This window comes from Canis aureus, chromosome 30, assembly GCF_053574225.1.
Source record: "Canis aureus isolate CA01 chromosome 30, VMU_Caureus_v.1.0, whole genome shotgun sequence".
Classification (NCBI taxonomy): Eukaryota; Metazoa; Chordata; class Mammalia; order Carnivora; family Canidae; genus Canis; species Canis aureus.
Window position 1 is genome coordinate 34,591,823 of NC_135640.1, and position 20,515 is coordinate 34,612,337.

Below are 20,515 nucleotides of genomic sequence, written 5' to 3' on the forward strand. Positions count from 1 at the left end.
GGGAGTAAGAAGGGAGAGAAGCTACGGATGTCACAACTCCATATTCATTAATTCCATAAATTTTTGCTAGGCACTGACTCTACAATGGGCACTATGCAAGATGTGCCAGACGCAATGTGGAGAAACGATAGGCAAGGCATCTGCCATCTTGGATCTGGTGGAGGTGGCAGACAGGATTCTGATCAGCACACTCATGAATGGGGAACCACAGCTCCAGCAAGTCCTGTGGAGGGACAGTGTATGGACTGGACTGTGAGACTGACCTAATCTGGAGTCCAGAGAATCTTTCTTCCCTGAGCAAGAAACACTTGAGAAGACATCAGAGTAGGATGAGAAGTAAGCCAAGTGAAGAGACTAGGATGGAAAGGATCCCAGAGAATGACTAGTCAGAGCAAGAGAATGGAAGAATCAGGAAACAAATAAAGGCAGAATAGGAAAGTCTATTGGGTCATGTTCAGGAATTTGGACTTTATCTTAGGATCCATGGGAAATTAGAAGTGGACTGGTTTTGAGATGGACAAATGGTGATGTGGTCACATCTGAACTAGAAAGAGTCACTTGGGCTCTCGAAGGGAGAGTGGATTGCATGAGACCAGAATGTATCCAAGGAGAAAGAAAGGAGGCTGCCCAAATAGGACATCAGCTAGTGGACTCCTGCCCGATCCAGATTTTTAATGTTTTATGACCTCTGTATTTGGAGTTCGCAAACTTTGTTTCATTTATGTACTCAATTTAGTCAATATTCAATATGCTAAATGAGATTTTGGAAATAGAGATCAGATTTTATGTTGTTTTTATCAATCCTCCAACCTTCAATCACTGCTGTCACTGCCAATGAGATTTCCTTTTGACTTTTAGGAACATTATTCTGTATTCTAAGCTAGGTGAGGGTAATATAAGTGAACTCTGCAACAAATTGCCTACTCAGTTATCAAAATAATCATCAGGAAAGACAGTATTTATTTATTCCTTTATTTATTTATACCAATGATTATCTTTAAAGAGCTGAATGCCAGATTTCACAAAATACAAAAAAAAAAAAAAGAAAGAAAGGAAAGAAAAGAAAAAAAAAAAAACTACCCTAAAAATGAACCATTTGGAAAACCTGTAATGCTTCTGAGGAATTTAAAATTTGTTGCCTCCACATTTACACCATTTCTCATGATGCCACGTACCTAATATGTGAATGAAGCTAGACTGCAGTAGCTTTCCCGTGGTCAGATTAAAAATAAATGCATTTATAAAGGATTTATGGGCAGAGTTTGGAGAAGGAAATCAGTCTCCAGAATTCAAAGATATTCTTTCTAAGTGTCCAGAAAACACTGTCAATAATTTTCTGGGGACTGATTGTTAAATTGGTGTGAGCTAATTTTACTATTTATTGGTAGTGACATTTTTTTTTCCTACAGAAGATATATGTACATAAAGCTATTAGTATTTATTCTTTTTTTTTTTTTTACAGTGGTTTATTTTGTGGTTTAACTCCCTCACTTACAACAAGCTAAACAATCTAAAGAGGGCTTTTTGTTTTCTATATGCACATGTGTTGATATGGACATTAAGCCTTTGGTGGGGTGGAGGGTGGGAGAAGAGAGTCAGAAACGTTAAAGGAATGAGATGAATCTCACAATCAGGAACAAGTGATAGATACTTTTAAAGAAAGACATGGTAAAACCAAACAATAAAATTCTACTCTCCTATTTTTACGGGAGCTTCCCCATGGTTTGAGTCTAGTTTGACATTTGACATTCTGACAGTCAAAAACAAAAACAAAACCAAAAAGCCAACAACAACAAAACCACATGCACACACCACTGGGATTATTCTGTTAGGAGTTAGAGCTGTCAGTTGTGCAATACGGATCGAGTCCTGAAGACCAGAGACACACAGCGCTTGGGCAAGGTTCCCACCTCCCATCCACACTGTGGGAACAGGCATCAACAAAAGCTGGGAGACTCTCCAACTGCAGGGAGAATCCTTGAAGTGAGGACACCCTCTTCCTTTGAGATCTGCTAATTATGCACTTAACATTCATTCACTTATTCATTCATCATTCAGTCAACAAATATATCTGTGCCAGCCACTGCTTGAGTAATTCCACCAAATTTCTGCGTGGAGAATGAAGCAAATGGCATTGTGCCCACGTCACGGCTACGGAGGGGACAGCGAAAGGCTGAGACACCTGTCTCATGAAGAAGCAACAAAGTCAAAACTAAGGGCAGGTTCCCAGATTTCTTTATCAACTTTTGTTTGGTTGGTTTTAGAGCAGTGGTTCTCCATCAGGGATGATTTTGACCCCCGGAGATCAGTGGTCAATGTCTGGAGACATTTTCTGATTGCAATGACGAGGAGAAATGACTGCATCCAGCTGCGACCAGGGACTCTGCTCAGCGTCATCCAAAGCACTGGGCAGCCTACAGCAAGAATAATCAGGACCAAAATGTCAGTAGTGCTGTCGTTTAGTATTCCTTGGTTCACAGGGGTGCTTGGAAATATCACCTGATGACCCAGAATTTATTTTTGCCTCTCTGGGTTACAGGAAAAATTAATACAAACAAAAGGTAGTTTCTTCTAAACCAAAGTTGTTTCTCTCATAAATGAGTCTAAATCCAACTTCTCTCTTTTTTTTTTTTTTTTTTGAAAAAAAGAAGTGCTTACTTTGTAGACAGTTTTTTTTTTTTTTTTTTAATTCCACAGTGTGGCTACCCACTGTCACCACAAGCAGTAGCACTTCTATCTGTCAGGGATGGCCCTTGGGTTTACAATTACAGAATGTACAGAACAGAAGGCTTTTCTCACTGTCCTGTTAGTACACTCCATCCACTTGTGGTTTCCCAAGTGAGACTGTATCCCTCCTGCCGTAGAAGTCACGCATTTAATGAAGTGCATAAATAGTATATTATTATTAAGAATCTGGTAGCTCAAGGATGCTGCATTTGGAGTAAAATCAACATCCTCCTATTCAAGTAACCTCTTTCCCTTACTCAAGGAGATGTTTGTATGAAGAGCCAGCTGAAAATCGCAGTCACTGCATTGAAGATTTTAAAAGGTACAAGGAGGGACACCTCGGTGGCTCAATGGTTGGGTGTCTGCCTTTGGCTCACGGCGTGATCCCAGGGTCCTGGGATCGAGTCCCCCATCGGGTCCCTACAGGGAGCCTGCTTCTCCCTCTGCCTATGTCTCTTCCTTTCTCTGTGTCTCTCATGAATAAATAAAATCTTTTAAAGAAGTATGGGGGAAATTCGTATTTACACTGCATCCTTAATTTCCAAATGCTTGTATCCTAATACCCATGGGAGGTAAGTTGGGGCAAGACTTCACATCACTATTTACTAAACTGCACAGGACAAGGCAAGTGGCTTAATCTACAGATTTCTGGGCTGGGACAATATTGACTCTGTTATTTACCCCTCACTGTCAAAGGCACATTTACATCATTAGGTCATGATTGTAAGCAGCTCCCCAAGATGGATACTTACAGGTGCTATTGTTACATGATTTTAAAACTAAGTCAAATACATCCTTTTGCTCTTCAAATCTCTTTCATCATTTAAGTAAATGTCCCACTGAGGCATTGTATAAGCCTACTAAAAAATCCCATCCAAAAACAATTGTCTTATCAACCATCATGACATCACAAAATAATGTAAACAAGAATAACTTAATTTCTTTCAAATCATTCAGACTCATTTTCTCTAAATAACAGAATGGAAAAGCTTGGTCTTCAAGAACCACATAAACTTCCTTCAGGCTTTACACCAACACACTGGACTCTATTCTCTCTAGTGTCTGATTGGGTCTGGCAAATGTATTTATTTGGGGCAAAGAATGAGTGTGTTTGAATTTTTTTTGAGTGTGTTTGAATTTTTAAACATAGAGAATATGGTTCTCCCACAGAAGTGTGGATAGATGTATCTTTCCTTCCCAAAGCTAGACAGTTATATGCAATGTGCTCAAATATTCCCAGGTGCTTCAAGCACGGCGATATTATTTTATGAAACTTACAGAGGTATGTAGGGATGAGCAAGACTTTCTAAAAAAGTATGTGTGACAACGCAAGAGTGATAAAAAGTACAGCAGAAGCCACTTTGTTTGCACTGAAACAGCTCATATTTCAGTACTGTCTGTTACTCCATCATGTCTAGGTGGAATGGAACCTGGACCACATCAGGAGAACATGCAAGGCGATGTGTAGCCCAGGGATCCTGGAAGCAGGGAGTGCTAGCACCTACTGGAAAGCCCAAGGAAGGGTCTGGCTATACGTCCTTTATGACTAAAGAGCTGCTTTAGACCCTAGAAAGAAAGTAATGTGATGGGAGCATGGAAATAATATTGATATGAAATACAATTCCTTCAGCATGCATTGAGTACCTGCAAGCATTTGTAGAGCACCCAGTGTATACTAGCCCATACTAATCTTAGCAGATGGCATCTTTCCACATAGTAAGGATGCAGAGGTGAAAATGCACAGCCCTCTCCCAGGGGCTCACAGCTCACCAGGGAGACTGAGGGGTCAATAAATAAATCCACCACCATGGGAGCCACAGCAGTGGCCTGTGCACAAAGGTAGCTGCACAGCTGGGCAGCTACAAGCTCTACACAAGCAGAGTGATGTCCGATGTTCTCAGGGATGATAAAGAGCCCAGCATTTGGACAGGGAGGATGGCTTAGAGAGAGCAGAAAAAGGCACCTGAGCCAATTTCATTCTCAACGATTTATGAAGGATTCTCCAGGAAGAACTCTGTTCTGTAAGAAACAAATGAAGGGCTGTGCTGTCTGCAGGGAACCTTCCATGTCTTTCTTCAGAAGGCGTATATGTTTTTAATTCCTTGAGATTAACAGCATGTGAAATGTACACAAACTGCCTTTACTTTCAATGTATTGCCTTTAATCTTCTAGCACTCTACTAGATTTGGTAACAAATCCTGCAAAATAGGGAAGGAATCTCCTAAAAATGACAAACAATGATCCATGTGGATACATGGCCAAATGGTACGCAGAAGGGCAAGATAAAATTCAGTTAATAAGCACAGACATTGGAAAATAGCTCAATCTCACTAGAAATTTGAAATATATACTTAAAATGTAGTAACTTTCTGTTGATTTTATTACCATAGACTTGATGTCTTAACCTGGAAAGACCCTGGTGAGCCTATATGCTCACAATTGGACTATATGTCTCTCGATCCTCCATCTCCAAAGAAGGAGGGGGAACAGACTTCTACGCACAAAGATGTTCACTTCAGCATGATTTATAATAATAAAAATTATGGCTGCACGTTGAATTTCCAAAATTCATGGGAGAGTTAAGCCATGCTTCATTCTTAAGCTAGGTGACATATAACATTTGTAATTAATAATAAAATTTATAATTATGGAAGCTCTGGCCACAAAGAAACACTTTCAATACAATGATTACTAAAAAGGGTTAGAAAATGTATGTTATGATTTTTAACCACATAAAATATTTATGTATATAAAGAAAAATCCAGGGGGGTCTGGGTGGTTCAGTTGGTTCAGTATCTGCCTTCAGCTCAGATCATGATTTGTGGGCCCTGGGGTTGAGCCTTGAATCAGGGCTTCTTGCTCACTGGGGAGTCTGTTTCTGCCTCTCCCTCTGCCCTCCCTCTTTTATAATCTCTCTTTCTTTCACTTTCTAGATGAAAAAAAAAATCTTAAAAAAAAGAAGAATCAGAAGGGAGTACATAAAAAATAACAGCTAGTATAATGTAATGGTTTTTGGTTATCTTGAGTCCTTGTGTTTTCTGTTAATTTTTTAGCAACACTTGTACACTGGTAGAATTTGGATCATTCCATAAACCTCACGGTCATGAGATGACATATACACACCACTTCAAAAAAAATCTTGGATAATTGTGGGACCACATATTAAGTTGAAAAATATACAAACATATGAAAATTTTAAAATTCTCATTTTAGCGGGGAGAGGGCAGATTCGTCCCAAATTCTGCCAACTAGATTTGTGAGTTGTCATTTCAATGACTCCTATCACTTATTAGTTTGGGCACAATGGGAGAACATGGGCATCTAAATTATCCGTTTATCTCATAACTGGAATTAAAAGCTCTTTGTTAGGGGGCTCAAAATGTCAAGAGACAGAGTCATGCTGCGGATTGATTCTGTAGATTAGAACATTTCCACCAAAGCATTTGGCCTGTGAGATGTCTAAGTAGATTAATTGAAGTAGAAATGCATTATTTATTATTTCACACTTAGTGAGAGCAATCAGTGAGCTAGGTTTAATAATGATTTCTTTTAGATACTCACCGATGATTAAGAATTAGGTAAACATAACCAAATCATTATTTGGAAGGTTTATCAAGTTTCAAAATCAGAAGTTTTTTTTTTTGAAGAGGCAGCTAGCATCACAATAGTTCCTTTGGACACTAGAAAATGTGAAGTCTGTGTTCCAAATGGAGGTTCTAAGGATCAGGCCTGTTTAGACAAGGAATGGGAGAGGGTTCTACAATGTCAAGTGAAGGCTTTTCTAGTCAATTGAGGCTTCTGATCCTAGATAAATCTAAGGAACAGATGACCATAACACATTAACTCACCTCAGAACTCCTGATGCTGGTGATTAGCGACTGCTAATTATTATAGAACTAGAGGAAGGCTTCCCCTCCTGTTATAGATGCCCAGGTTGCTGGGAAAACTAAATTCTACAAAATTAGATCCATATCCATGTAAGGGAAAACTGATCTGTCTGGGCAGTATTGCCACTTCCTGGGTACCTCCTCGTCTCTAGGCCTTTGCCTGCCCCCACACCCCTGTGAGTTGTGTCATATTTCTGACATCACTTTATTCAGTATAGAATAACCTAAGAGCCTTTTCTTTTCAGTGGGGGCAACCTTTGACTGAGGAACCACTAATCTGTGGCTTCTAGCTTTGAGAGATTGGGTAGGAGATGCACATGATGAATTTCATCTCTGTAGAGGACCTTATCATGGGCTCACTTCACAGGGAAGTCCAACACTTCCAGTTTTGTGATTTGGAGCAAAGTACTTAGCCTTTCTGGGGTTCACTTTCTTTACTGTAGATGGCATCTCTAATGGAGAGGTATTACTGGCATCTCCAGGGCTTGCTTGTACTTAATCAGCGCCCAATATATGGTGAACCCTCCATACCTCTTCTCCTTTTAAAAGTTTTATTGTGGTAAGATCACTTAACATGAGATCTACCCTCTTAACAAAGTTTCAGTGCACAATAGTTGTTACGTTGGGACTGTGCTGTACTGGGATCTCCAGAGCTTATTCACCTTGCATAAATGAAATTTTATACCATTTGAACAACTCCCATTTCCCCTCCCCCCCAAACCTTAGCAACCACCATTCTACTCTCCGCTTTTATGAGTTTCGGTATTCTAGATGCCTCATATAAATGGAATCATGTAATATCTGTTCTTCTGTGACTGGCTCATTTTGTTTAGCATAATGTCCCCAAGGTTCATCCATGTTGTTGCATGTGACAAGATTTCCTTCATTTTTAAGGCTGGATAATATTCCACTGCAAGTTAACCACTTTTTTTAATCCATTCATCCACTGATGGATATTTAGTTGTTTCCACATCTTGGCTACTGTGAATAATGCTGAACTGGACATAGAAGTACAGATGTCACTTAAATGCTTTGATTTCAATTTTTTTGGATAAATACACAGAAGTGGGATTGTTGAGTCATATAGTTGTTCTATCTTTATTTTTTCTCTTTACCCTACCATGGGCTTCTCCAACACTTGCTTCTAACTTCAAATTTCTTTACACATGGTGTAGATTTCAGCCCCCACCAACCCATTTCAATGCCACTCAGTTTCTGTATTTTTCCAACAATTTCTTTTCCGTGAATAAATATATTTTTTCTTCATTCATGGATGGAGTTAGAATTACTACGAAACTGCCAGCAGTGACTTCAATGTGAAAGATGACAGCTGAACCCTGAAAGGTTAACACCAAACTTCAGAGTGGTCGTAAAAGGAAAGTTATTTAAGAGACCGCATTTTATGAACCACAAATTTCCCAACAGAATCCCAGAACGACAAGGAGGTCAAGTTTGGGATTCCCATGCTTTTAGTGTTTATTTATTTTATTGTTTTGGTTTATCATTATTGAATAATAAATAGAATTGAATAGTAACCATGTTCATTTTATATAGATTTCAATTTTTAATTTTATCAGAAATAAGATTTTTTTTAAATAAAAGCACAAGGTTTAGCACAATGCAACAAACTTACCTAAGTAATCCCACTGAAGGTCAGAAGGAATATTTACTTATGATTGTGATCAGTGGCTTAAACTGTAGTTGAGCTCCAAAAATATTAAATTTAAAGTATAATTCTATCATGTTGGATAGTTTGGCTCATGTGAAATTCACTCATTAATTCCTTAAAGGCCTTCTTGTGATTCTGTTTAATATGTCCTTAAAAGGGTCTCCCGCTCTGCAATGCACATCTATTATTCCTACTTTTTGATATTTTAAAAATGAATTAAACATTGATCTTGGCATTATTTACAAATGAGACAAAGCTCAGACATACAGCTCTAGAAATAGGAAACATGCAAACATTTCTGCAGAGCAAACAAAGACATGTTTGTCTTGTACATGGAACTGAAAAAGCAGCATCCCAGTTCTGGCACCTGGTCCCTTGCCCTCACCAGCCTGTTGTGTCACCTTAGCTAACAGTCCAACGCTCTGTTCCTCCTCTGAGATGCAGTGAGCAGCCCAAATGATCTCTGAGCTTCCTCTGTGTCTTTCTCATGGCCCTGGTGTCTCCTGTGATGTAAGGTGCTGCAATCATTACTACTCTGACAACTGATGCTTATAAGACACATATACAATCTTTGACAAAGAATTTCTCATTTTTATCCCACACAAAACCACTGAGTGAGGTTTGGAAATAAAGTGTTCATAAAGTATTTTGTGGTAGGCTGGTCCTGCCTCGCAGGGTGAAAACATTTGAGAGGTGTTAAGTGTGAAACACAGGGTCTGCCTAAGAAGCCATGAAAATGAAATTGAGAAGAACCTACACGCTAATCATGGAGCTTCCTCTCATCACTGCCCAGTATCATACATATGAAAAGGTGATCAATTTATAGGATTCTTGCTACACATTTTCCCCATAGGCTGCTGGAACTCATGCACTTAGGACTCCAAATGCTGTGCTTTTACTCACATCCACTGAGTACAAATGTGGATGGTCTCTGCTGCCAGGTGGCCAAATATGGCTTTTGGAAGTCTTTCCTGGAAGGAAATGAAGGCAGGGCAGTGCAAGGGCTGGAGGCAGGTAAGTAAAAAGAAACAACAAAAGGCCAGAGCACTGATAGATATATAAGGTGATAACTTTTATTATTCTTTTTAAATTTAAGAAAGCTCTAGAATTTCTTCCAAAAGATCCCAGTTACTTAAAATTAGATTTTTGCTGTTGTTCAAATTGCCTTTTGTCTGCCCTAAGAATAAATGAATGAAAACACAAGAAAATCTTTGGCAGAGGGAAGCAGGGTATGAGCAGTTAAATCTCCATGAAAATTTTTGAAAGTTGCAATTGGTATAATGAAAGTCAGCTTAATTAAAGTGATATTATAGGAGCTGCTTGTCTAATATTAGCAACTGTATTATATGGCAGAGACTGAGTCCTAGGGACTCCTGGAATTTGCTCTGCAAAGAGTCCCTTACACTGTGGACACTGTTACACTGCTTTTTTTTTTTTTTTTTTTTTTTTTTTTTGATATATTGCATGTGCTTGGGAGGGAGGGGATGAGAGAGAACAAGAGAGAGTCCATAGATGAAAAGGGATGACATCAAGTTAATTACAATGGGCAAGGAAAAACTCATCATGGAGACATAAGACCAGGGCAACACGTAGCAGACACATCTATTGTCCTCGACCTTGTTTATTGTCCTTTACCGTGACCCTGAGCATAGAATGGAGTCATGCAGTAGACAAGGATCTGGGCTATCTAGGGACACACATTCCCTTACCTCTGTGGGCAGTTACCAGCCCGTCGGCACATAGTAGGACCTCTCCTTCAGGATAGGCATGACTCTTTGACTAGTACTGCAGCCCCTGGTCATTTTCCATAAGACTTTTAGGGCTCACAAAGAAGTGTTGAGAACCTGCTGAATCTTTTTAGTTGGACCCCAGTCTTTTTAAATTTTTTTTTTTTTTTTTTTTTTTTATGATAGTCACAGAGAGAGAGAGAGAGAGGCAGAGACACAGGCAGAGGGAGAAGCAGGCTCCATGCACCGGGAGCCTGATGTGGGACTCGATCCCGGGTCTCCAGGATCGCGCCCTGGGCCAAAGGCAGGTGCCAAACCGCTGCGCCACCCAGGGATCCCCGGACCCCAGTCTTTTGATGAAAAGCCAATCCCTGATGATTCTTGTACCCAGAGGAGACCCAGGTGAAGACCACCATCTCACAGTCACTGTATGATCCCATTCCTGCTCACAAAACATCTGGTATCAGGATTAGTTCTTATAATAGGCCTGGTGGTGTGGCAGGCTACATTATGCCATTCTGGGAGAAACCAAGACCATAAAAGCTATGGGTTAGAAAAGAGAGATCTTTCAGTAATTTAATAAGCCCTGCTTTCATTAACAAAAAAAAAAAACTTACAGTTTTGGATTGGATATTTGTTTCTTCAAAGTTTAACATAGGCTACTGGTTTGTTTTTGTAATCGACCAAAATATCCTCAATAAAACATAGAAATGAAATCACAAGCATTCTTAAAGGACTGAAAAATAGAATCTCACTATAAAGACCCACAGAAGCGTAGAAATGTTTGACTGAAAGCATAACCATTTTTCATGTGCAAAAATCAAGGATGGTTTACCCCCAACAGTTGTCAAGTAACTAGCAAATTGTTTCCTATTCAGTTTAAGAGATATCTCTATTGATTAAACACATATTACATGTGGGTTTTTTTTAATTTAACTGATAATTGTCTTGTACATAATAGGCATGGTTCTATATCTCTTATTCTCCAGATCTTCATAAAACTCTATAATGCAGATTCTATTATTGTCTCACAACTACCCAGAAGGACACTGAGGAGGAGAGGGGGATCACATCACATCCCAAGGCCACATAACTAGTGAGCTGAGATTTCAGCAAGAATTCAAACCCTAGCAGTCTGGCTCAGAACTCACGCTCTGAACCACTAGGCAATGCCGCCTCGAATTCCATCTTCTGTAGAATTTTGGAAACAGATAAGAATTCCCTGCACATGTGAAAAAGTGTGTGATATAATCATTGTTTCTAAAACTGTTTTATAAACATCATCTCAAAAAAAAAAAAAAATAAACATCATCTCATTTGGATCTTTGGGCCAACTGAATGAGGCAGAAAAGTCAACTATTAAGTATTATGACCATCATGTTTGTAGGTGAAGAAATTATGAGTAGGGAGGTGATGTATCACTGGCCCAACATTAATAAATTAGTAAGTACTACAGCCTCTAATCGAAACCAATTCTCTTTCCACTCCACTCGTGCTTAATATGGAAGCTAGAGCGGGACCTAGAAAAATGTGGAGAGAGATTACCTTGCTCTAATTTAAAATCTGGAATGCAGGCATGTCCTGAAGTCTGAGTATGTGGGGACAGAGGCAGGCCTCTGCTTGGTGCATTGGGATCTGGGGAAAGGAAAACCATCTTTCCGACTCTGTTTGGTGGTTGGAGGGGGGCTTGGAGGCTCTGCCAGCATGGGAGGTTTGGGTGTCGATACAGAGGAAATCCCTAATTTGGAAACTGTGATCCCACATACAATAATAAACAAAGAGCTAAGACCATGCTTCTGTCAATTGGAGGACTTTTCCTACCAAAACTCGGTTCTGTTTTTAAGGTGCTTATCATCAGTGAAAAGGATTAGAGTTGAATACACCCAATTTTAGAATGCTGGATACCTCATTTCCCAAAAGTTAGTTTTCTAAGCACCGAGTTTTATTGCTGGGAAATTACTATGGCCTGGTATTAAGTACCGAGATGATGATGGGTTTAGAACTAAAACAAAATTTAGAGAGCTTTGAAGTAGAAAAAGACATTGGTATTTACAATGTATATTTTAGAGAAATGGCAGTAATGAATGACTTTCAGAGGGAAAGTAAAATTAGGCTGTGAAAATAGCTACCTTTGTTTCACTCAAAGTGAGTCACTGTCTGCAGAACTCTCCAGAAAGGGAGTGTGGGCGGCCAGCCCCAGTCGCCGCTGTGATCTTCAGAGATGTCGGAGCAGGCAACATGCCTGCTAATGAGACCTCAGAAGTGTCTGATTATCTCCTCTAATTGCTCTAAATAATTGGAGAACTGCATGGCCTGGCCTCTCCTTCCCAAAGACGGCCAATTCAAATATGCAAATCTAAAATTATTTGAATACAGCTCTAATTGGAGTCTGGGCTACCCATTATTTGCTGAAGAACAAAACAATCTGACTTTAAAAAAATAAAAAAAAAAAACCTGACCATCAAATCTATCATTTTAAGCTTCAGTGAACTCCCCAAATTACCCACAGGCAGTCCTGACAGGGAGTGCTTTACAAGGAAGTTGATGACCTCTAATTAAGACACAAGGAACTTCTAGTTATGTTAATATTTGAAATTGAAATTGGTTTGACCTATGCTATTCCATAAAATACCACCAAGTAGAGCGCAAATCCGGACACCTTATAGCTGACAAAATGCCCAGGAGCCTGGTAAACATCTTGCAAAGACACACGTGCCACCTACCGCCCCTGAATCTTCACATTATAGAATGGCAAGTCTGAGATGTTACACCTGATGCCATGGTTTTCGGTAGAAGTTTGATCCAGCAAAAGGTATTGGACAGACATCACTAGCTGTGTCCCACCAGGGGTTGAAGGCCACACTGCACACTTTTGTTTGGCTTCTTTCACCTGGAGCAGCCTCTACCTGGCTCTCTCTCCACTTACTCTTTTGAAATAAGTCTCTTTTGAAATAAGTCTCATTTTCTCTCCTCTGCTGTCCTTGTGTCTGTCCCTTGCCATGCTCGAAGACACTTGTTCCTGACTTCCCCACTAATGACTTAGGCTTTTGTTTTGATTTTGTTTTTCATATCTTTAGCTTCTCATAACATTCATTTTACCACAACTGTCCAGATAAGGTTTTTACAAGACCCTACCTTCTCTTTTAAGGTCTTTCAACTGTCTCTTTGACCTCTATCCTGTCTTCCTTATCCTCAGAAAATAAAATTCTAAACTTCTCTCGAGCATACTCCGATCTTCTTTCTCTCCTTCTCATCCCTGCCAAATTTCTTGAAAAAGTAGTTGATACCTCCTGCTATTACTCCCTCATCACCCAAAGTGTCCTTGACCTTTACAATCTGTTCTTCAGCCCTACACACTAGAGAGGTTTTCTATGCAAATTAAATGTTAAGCAAATCCTGCTTTAGAATCAGCTACCAAGGGACAGCTGGGTGGCTCAGTGGTTCAGCATCTGGCTTTGGCTCAGGTCATGATCCTGGGGTCCTGGGATCGAGTCCCACATCAGGCTCCCCACAGGGAGATTTTAAATAAAATCTTAAAAAAAAAAAAAAGAATCAGCTACCAAGAATTGGAAACTCAGTTCTAAGGGCTAATGCAATTGAGTCTTTTTAACTCATCTATATAATGTCTCCTTCCTGAAGATCTTAACATTGAATTATAACAAATTCAACGTCTCATACCCATACAGTAATGATTACACGAAGCAAGTACTTAATGCCATCATGGTCCTGTCCCAGTGATCAGTAGTGCTGGATGTTGAGGGATGTTATTGTTGTCATCATGCTAAATGGCTGAATCTAACAAACTTTTTCAATTTTTACCTTCTTTAACTTCTCTGCACCATCTGCTTCAAAACTGCTTAAACCGCTCACATGTTCCCTTTGCTTCTAGTCTCTGGTAAACACTCATCTAATTCTGCTGTTACCTGTGATGGTTTCTCTTCTGTCTTTAGTGCGTCCAATTCTTTGCCCCGCCCAAATAAAGGTGGTCTCAGGAGTCTGCTGTCAGGTGATCCCCACGCCTCCCACACTATTTACCCTGTGATTTTCCCATAAATAGGATTCTCGTTGTCCCCGTCTTGTCTGTGGGTTATTTCCAAATGTGGAGAGCCAGGGCAGTCTGCACCATAAAGTATCCGCTGAACAGATCACAATACACAAGCATATCCCACGAGTGCATAAAATCTAACCTATTAAAAGTGAAACACATCCTTTTCCTTTCATCTTTATAAAGCCTATTCTACTCTCCCTTCTTTCTGTAAAAATCATTACCAATTCCCAGGCCCTAGGCTATGAAACTGAGCGCCATCTCCAACTCCTTCTTATTTACTCCCGAAGTTAATTTCATCTCTCAAGAAGCTGCAGAGTATGGTTATTCTGAATCCAAGCAGATGGTTGGAATAAGAAGAAAGGAAATCTTGGAAGAAAATGTTATTTTAGAGGATGTAATGGCCACAAAAGAATTAAGGAAAACAGAAGTTTCATTTGACACCTACAGTGCTCCAACGACTATAGTAGGTGTTTTCTTTTTTTTCATATATAACAAAAGCAAAGGTATGATTTCAAGAAGGAAGGGAATCTTGCAGAAGTTCTGATGACAAACTGGAATGTCCTTTAAGAGGAAAATAAAATAACAATGTCTATGGGGATGAGAAGGACTGTCCAGGGGGTATTCCAGTGAGCTGGGGCAACTCTAACACCTGGACAGCAGAAGGAAAGAGAGACTCATAACCAGTAGCACCAGCTTGTAATGAAATTATTGGAAATTCTGAAGTCCTGAAGTCTACTAAGTCTTTTAAAAATTCCCAAGGACCAAAAGGAGGGGGCGGATTCTAGGATTGTGTTGCACTGAAAAAGAGATCAGTGTGTGTCACAGACAATGGAAAGAAATTGGAACTATCTCAGTTCCTATGAGGCATCCATCTCTTTTGTTGAGAATCTGGTTTGCCTACAAAGACTCTGTGTGATGATGAAGCTGATGCCTGAGCTAGTGATGGGGATAATTGGCTTTCTTGGAGTTCTCCCGCGTGCCATATGCATTCTCATCAACTCCTTACAGCCACTATCCAAATCTGAAAGTTTGGTTTACAGTTGAGGGAAATGACACCCTACAGGATGCTCATAGCACCCAGCTACAAAATGTCTAAGCCAAGCTTTGTACAACTGTGAGCTCTGAAACCCGCTACATTGGGCCACTTCCCAAGTCTGCTATCCCTGTACCCCCAAATCTGGGACTGGCACATTTGGCAGGCATGGTCACTGAGTTGACAATCTCTAAGGAACTATAGGGAATGGAGGAGGGGAGAATCTGAGATCGATGAAGAATACAAGTCTCAATTAAAAAGGGGAACAAGATCAGTCCTGCAAAATGACCAATTCTAACATGATTCAAGAATCAACTGTTATGTAGATAGTTTGTGAGATCTTGAATGGTGGATAGCAGTAGAAGCAACACAGGTTCTTCAAAAACAGATTAAGTCAGAATTTCTCTCTTTTCATTTCCTCTACCATACTTTGGCAAAGTAGATAATCAGATCACCATAGAAATACAGCCATTTAAGATTGGTGAGGAACTTCAGAACATTTGAGTTGACATGGAACATTCTCACCAAGGTGTTACTTTGCCTTTACTGATCATCCCTGGTGTAGGACACTCAGTGGATCATAATAATGCATCTCATTTAGGAAGGGTTGAAACTATTTTGGAAAACTTGGATGAGTTAGTATTTTCTTACTGAAAAATAAATATTTTCTTATTAAGCTAAAAGCAGCTGTCACAATGGCTTCCACCTGTTAGGGCTGCTTCAAACACTGGAAAGAACTCAGCACAAATCTGACCCTCCTTTCCATATGAGACTGATTCATATTTGAACCACAATTAGATTCCTTGCTCACACTCCCTAGCTCTGTTTCTTCAATCAGTCTTCCTTGAAGAAGGGTTTTCCTTTACGTCAACATTCCTCAACTTGCTATGTTACCTAAGAAACACTTAGGGACCTTGTTAATATTTTTAAAGACATTTTTAAAATATGAAATTGCCCCATCATTCAGACAAGACTACAGATCATTCTGTCTGCCACTCAACTTTATCAATTCAAATCATGCTATCATATCTGCTTCAAATCTGTTTCCAAAAATCATCACAGACACATCAGATCCCCCCATTTATTGTTCCCAGGTGCCATTTACTTCTCCCCCTCACCATTATGGGTTGAATTATGTCTCCCCAAAATTCATATGTTGAAGTCCTAATCCCCAGCACCTCAGAATGTGAACTTTTTTGGAAATAGGGCCATTGTAGATATAATTAGTTAGGATGAGATCATACAGAATAGGGATTTCCAACCTCCAGAATTAGGAGACAACAAATTTCTGTTGTGTTAGCTGCTCAGTCCAGGATACTTTGTACAAAAGTCCTAACAAACTAATACACTCCCTAAAGATGACCCTTATTATGGAGTAAGTATGTATCACTCATAACATGGAGATTTCTGGGGATTTTCATGGGAGCTCCCGAACAACCAACACTATACTTTCCTCTTTCTTTCCTTGTTGCTTGCTGGCATTGTGGCATTTCTGTGGCTGTCCAAAATCCTCTACCATCAACAGTGGTGTGGCCCAGCCACTCTTCCATTCTGCTTCAAAACCCCCATATGTGCTGTGAAATCTACCCCATCTCCATCTTTATCTTTTTTCAAAGATCTATTTTTTGAGACAAGAAGAGGGAGGGGCAAAGGAGACGCAGACTCCCTGCTGAGAAGGGAGCCCAGCATGGGGCTCAATCCCAGGACCTGAGGTCATGACCTGAGCTGAAGGCACACTCTTAACTGACTGAGCCAGGTAAGGCTCAGGTACCCCTTGAAATTGTTTTTATCATGTATCCTCTGAGTCAAGACTTGAGCAGTAAAATATGAACTTCCAAGTTCACTCACATGACTGCTGGCAAGATATGATTTCTCCTGGGCTCTTGAACTGAAGGCTCAACTTCTTTTAGGTTGCTGGAGATAGGCTACCCTCAGCCCTTTGTCATATTGGCCTCTCCAATGGGCAGCTCATCAGGTGGTGGGTTGCTTCAGAGTGAGCAAGCAAGAAGAACCAGACAAAGAACAAGCAAGACAAGTCATTCTGTTACTATCTAATCTCAGAAGTGACATCCCATCACTTTCACCACATTCTATCTATTAGCAGCAAATTAATGGGTCCAGGATACACTTACAGGGAGGTGATTCCACAAGGATATGAATACCAGGAAGTAAGGATCATTGAAAGCCATTTTAGAAGCTGCCTACTACAGCGTCCTTGGGCTCAATGCCTTTCAGTCTCTCTATACATATGGTTGTGTGACTTGTTTCTTTTTCCCCAGTTTCTCTTGAGTTTGCAGCTTTGGCCCTGACTCAAGAATATCTGCTAAAGTAAGTCCTGATGCTGTACTTCATGTGGAACACAGACAAACTTGAGGTCATCCAAGGGAAAACAACCATTATGGTGAAGAAACTTGACATGACGAAGAGCTGGACTAGAAGCTAGTGAAGAGAAGGTTTGCCATAAAAGGATACTAAAACTATCTTCAAATATTTAAAGAATAATCATGTGGATTTAGTTAGCACTATCCCAAAGGGCAGAACCAGGACCCATGGATGGTAATGATGCAGAAGATTTCTGGCTTACTCTAAGGAAAAACCTTCATGTTGTACAAAGATGGTGACAGATGCATTGAGAAGTAGTGATATGGCCATTAAAGCATCAGACCTTGGCCCACCATTGGCCACTTTTATTCTAGGGAGATTCAGGGGCAAGGCATGGCTGGGCAGTTTGATCTACAAGGTCATTTTTAATGTAGTTCTGTGATCCAATCAATGCCAAGTCAATTCCAAATCAATTTCACTCTCACTATAACTCCAATTTTTATCCTTCTTTCTACCACCAACAGGATCAAACCAATATTCCTAGCTGTCTGAGATGTTACAAAGGTCTCCTACAAATCTTCCACATGTAAATCGATAATATTAAGTTTCTAGGGGCATGTTCTACTCACGATATTCCCTTTTAGTCAACATTTCTTGATGGTCCTCATCATCTTTGGAATAAAACTCAAACCTCATAACTATACAAAATCAAGTTCCAACCTCCATCTTTTAGCCTCTCCCTACTCTTCTCTATATGCCTATCACAATGTCTCAGTTGAGGTTACTATAACAAATTACATATGCTAGGTGGCTTAGACAACAAGTATGTATTTCTTACAGTTCCAGAAGCTGAGAAGTCTGAGATCAAGGTGCAAGCAGACTCAGTGTCTGGTGAAAGCCCACCTTCTGGTTTGCAGAAAGCCATCTTCTCATGGTATCCTCCTGTGGCAGAGAGTAAGAAGGATAAACCCTCTGATGTCTCTTCCTGTAAAGGCACTAATCCTGTTCATGAAGCTCTACCCTCATGACCTAACTACCTCCTCAACCTTCTAAAACCATCACATTAGGGGTTACGATTTCAAGAAATGAATTTTGAGAGGATACAAACATTCAGTCCACAGCACGTGAGATTACACTAGATACCTCATCACCACCAAGTCTCTCCTCTGGGCAAAGAATACAAAGATAAAGTGAGATCCTGGCTCTGCCACTAAGGGTGGCATTTATGGAGGGATGGGGGGATGGGAGGGAGATAAGATACAAACATAGAAAACTAAAGCACAAAGTTTTAGTGTCCTGAATGTTGAAAAGATCAGAGTGACTCCTATCTCAGGAAATGAAGAAACAATTTCTTGAAGAATTTCTAGCATTTGAACAAGTGAAGATAAAGAGCCAGGATTCTATCACAGATTTTGGCTAGGAAAAAAACAAATATTTCCTCTAATAATTCTGAAGGAAAGAAGGAAAACATGAGTTCTTTGAGTCATAAGTATTAATAAGACCTCTCAGTGTTGACAGACCTTAACCATTTCTATTCTTGAGTATTCCAATAAATGAAATATTAAAACATGGCCTCTGTATTATGGTGTATTTCTAAATTTTATGTTAAGCTAATTAATGTTTTTAATATATACATACAGATATAATATCTCATCAATTAAAGATATTGCCAAAGTCCCAAGGTTGAGCCACTTAATGAATGTTAAGTTAATGAAAAATGTCCCTCCTCTTCCCTACCACAGACCAGGAGTATGAACCACTGAGAGGACCTGAGAATAGATATTGAGGGACATTGCTTCTAGAAAGATCTCAGATATCCTGGAGTACTATGGTATATTTTAGTAATCTGAGCTTGTACTAACATCAGAAAAGATGATGCCTTGCTATAGTAGAAAGAGTACTGTACATGGTGTTCCAGAAGGAGATCACTAGTGATATGACTAGCCAAACAACAGATGACTTGGGGCTTCAGATCCATTTTTGTGCGTGTGTGTGTGTTGAAGGGATTGGCCGAGATGTCCTTTAAGATTTCTTAAATTTAAACATTCAAAGTTGTGTCAACTTTTAAACTATATAAGTATAATGACTCCACTCAGCATAACAACTGAAAATATAGCAACTCAAGATACTTAAAAAAAAATCTTTTGAACTGCTGTTTTCTTGCCATATGTCAGAATAACCAACAGTGTACACACACACACACACACACACACATACACACACACTTTAGCAGCATACAAATCATCTTAAAATCACTCACTACCATTGAAAGCACTCATTTAACAATCAAAGAGACAAATTTGCACACAGAGACAATTTGTTTGGCATAGTAGAGTCTATGAAACATGAATTTCCATCCAGTAGGTTCACATCATTCCATAACCTCAAATCAAATTTCATTGAAATCCATTGAAAAATCTCATTTGGCACATTTTATTTGGTGAAAAGAAGGTAGATCAAAGTTAAAGTATAGATTCAATTATTCAATAGTGTGTGATTTTTTGTCAAAATTTGTCAACACTTTCTGAAGATATTGTGAATAGACAGAAAAAGGCCAAATGTCATGCCAGAGGCAACGGAGTCCTGCTTTGATCAGTCACTCAATGCTTCTTGCCTTCCTAGCTTTAACTTGTGTGCTCAAAACCCCCTATTCTTTCCACACCACATTCAGATTTCTGCCCTCCTTCCTTTCTAGCTAGAGTAGCCTTTGTAACATGGACAGGTTCACTTTTTAAAATTTAAAATATCAAATTATATTAGTCAAAAAGTGCCAAGCTTCAGGTATGCTAGTGGAATGAGTCCTCAAGATCTATCCATGGCAAAGAGCCTAGACTTCATACTATTGTATACTTAAAATTTTGCTAAGGGGTACCTGGGTGGCTCAGTGGTTGAGCATCTGCCTTTGGCTCAGGTTGTGATCCCGGGGTCCTGGGATTGAGTCCCGCATCGGGCTCCCCAAGGGAAGCCTGCTTCTCTCTCTACCTATGTCTCTGCCTCTCTTTCTGTGTCTCTCATGAATAAATAAATAAAATCTTTTTTAAAAATTGCTAAGTGGTTAGATCTTATGGTAAGTGTTCTTTGGAGGTGACCAATATGTTTATA

General features: G+C 39.7%; 1 long non-coding RNA gene across 2 annotated transcripts; it reads right to left on the minus strand.

The window, feature by feature from the left end:
* Nucleotides 1-956: 956 nt before the first annotated feature.
* On the minus strand, nucleotides 957-18,356 carry LOC144301653 (uncharacterized). Of its 2 annotated transcripts, XR_013368392.1 has the most exons (3): nucleotides 18,252-18,356; nucleotides 16,940-17,077; nucleotides 957-2,414 (listed from the first exon to the last, which is right to left on the minus strand). It is a non-coding gene; the product is annotated as an uncharacterized LOC144301653 (long non-coding RNA). The 2 variants fall into 2 exon arrangements; XR_013368391.1 differs by lacking the exons at nucleotides 16,940-17,077; nucleotides 18,252-18,356 and adding an exon at nucleotides 6,289-6,416.
* Nucleotides 18,357-20,515: the final 2,159 nt, after the last annotated feature.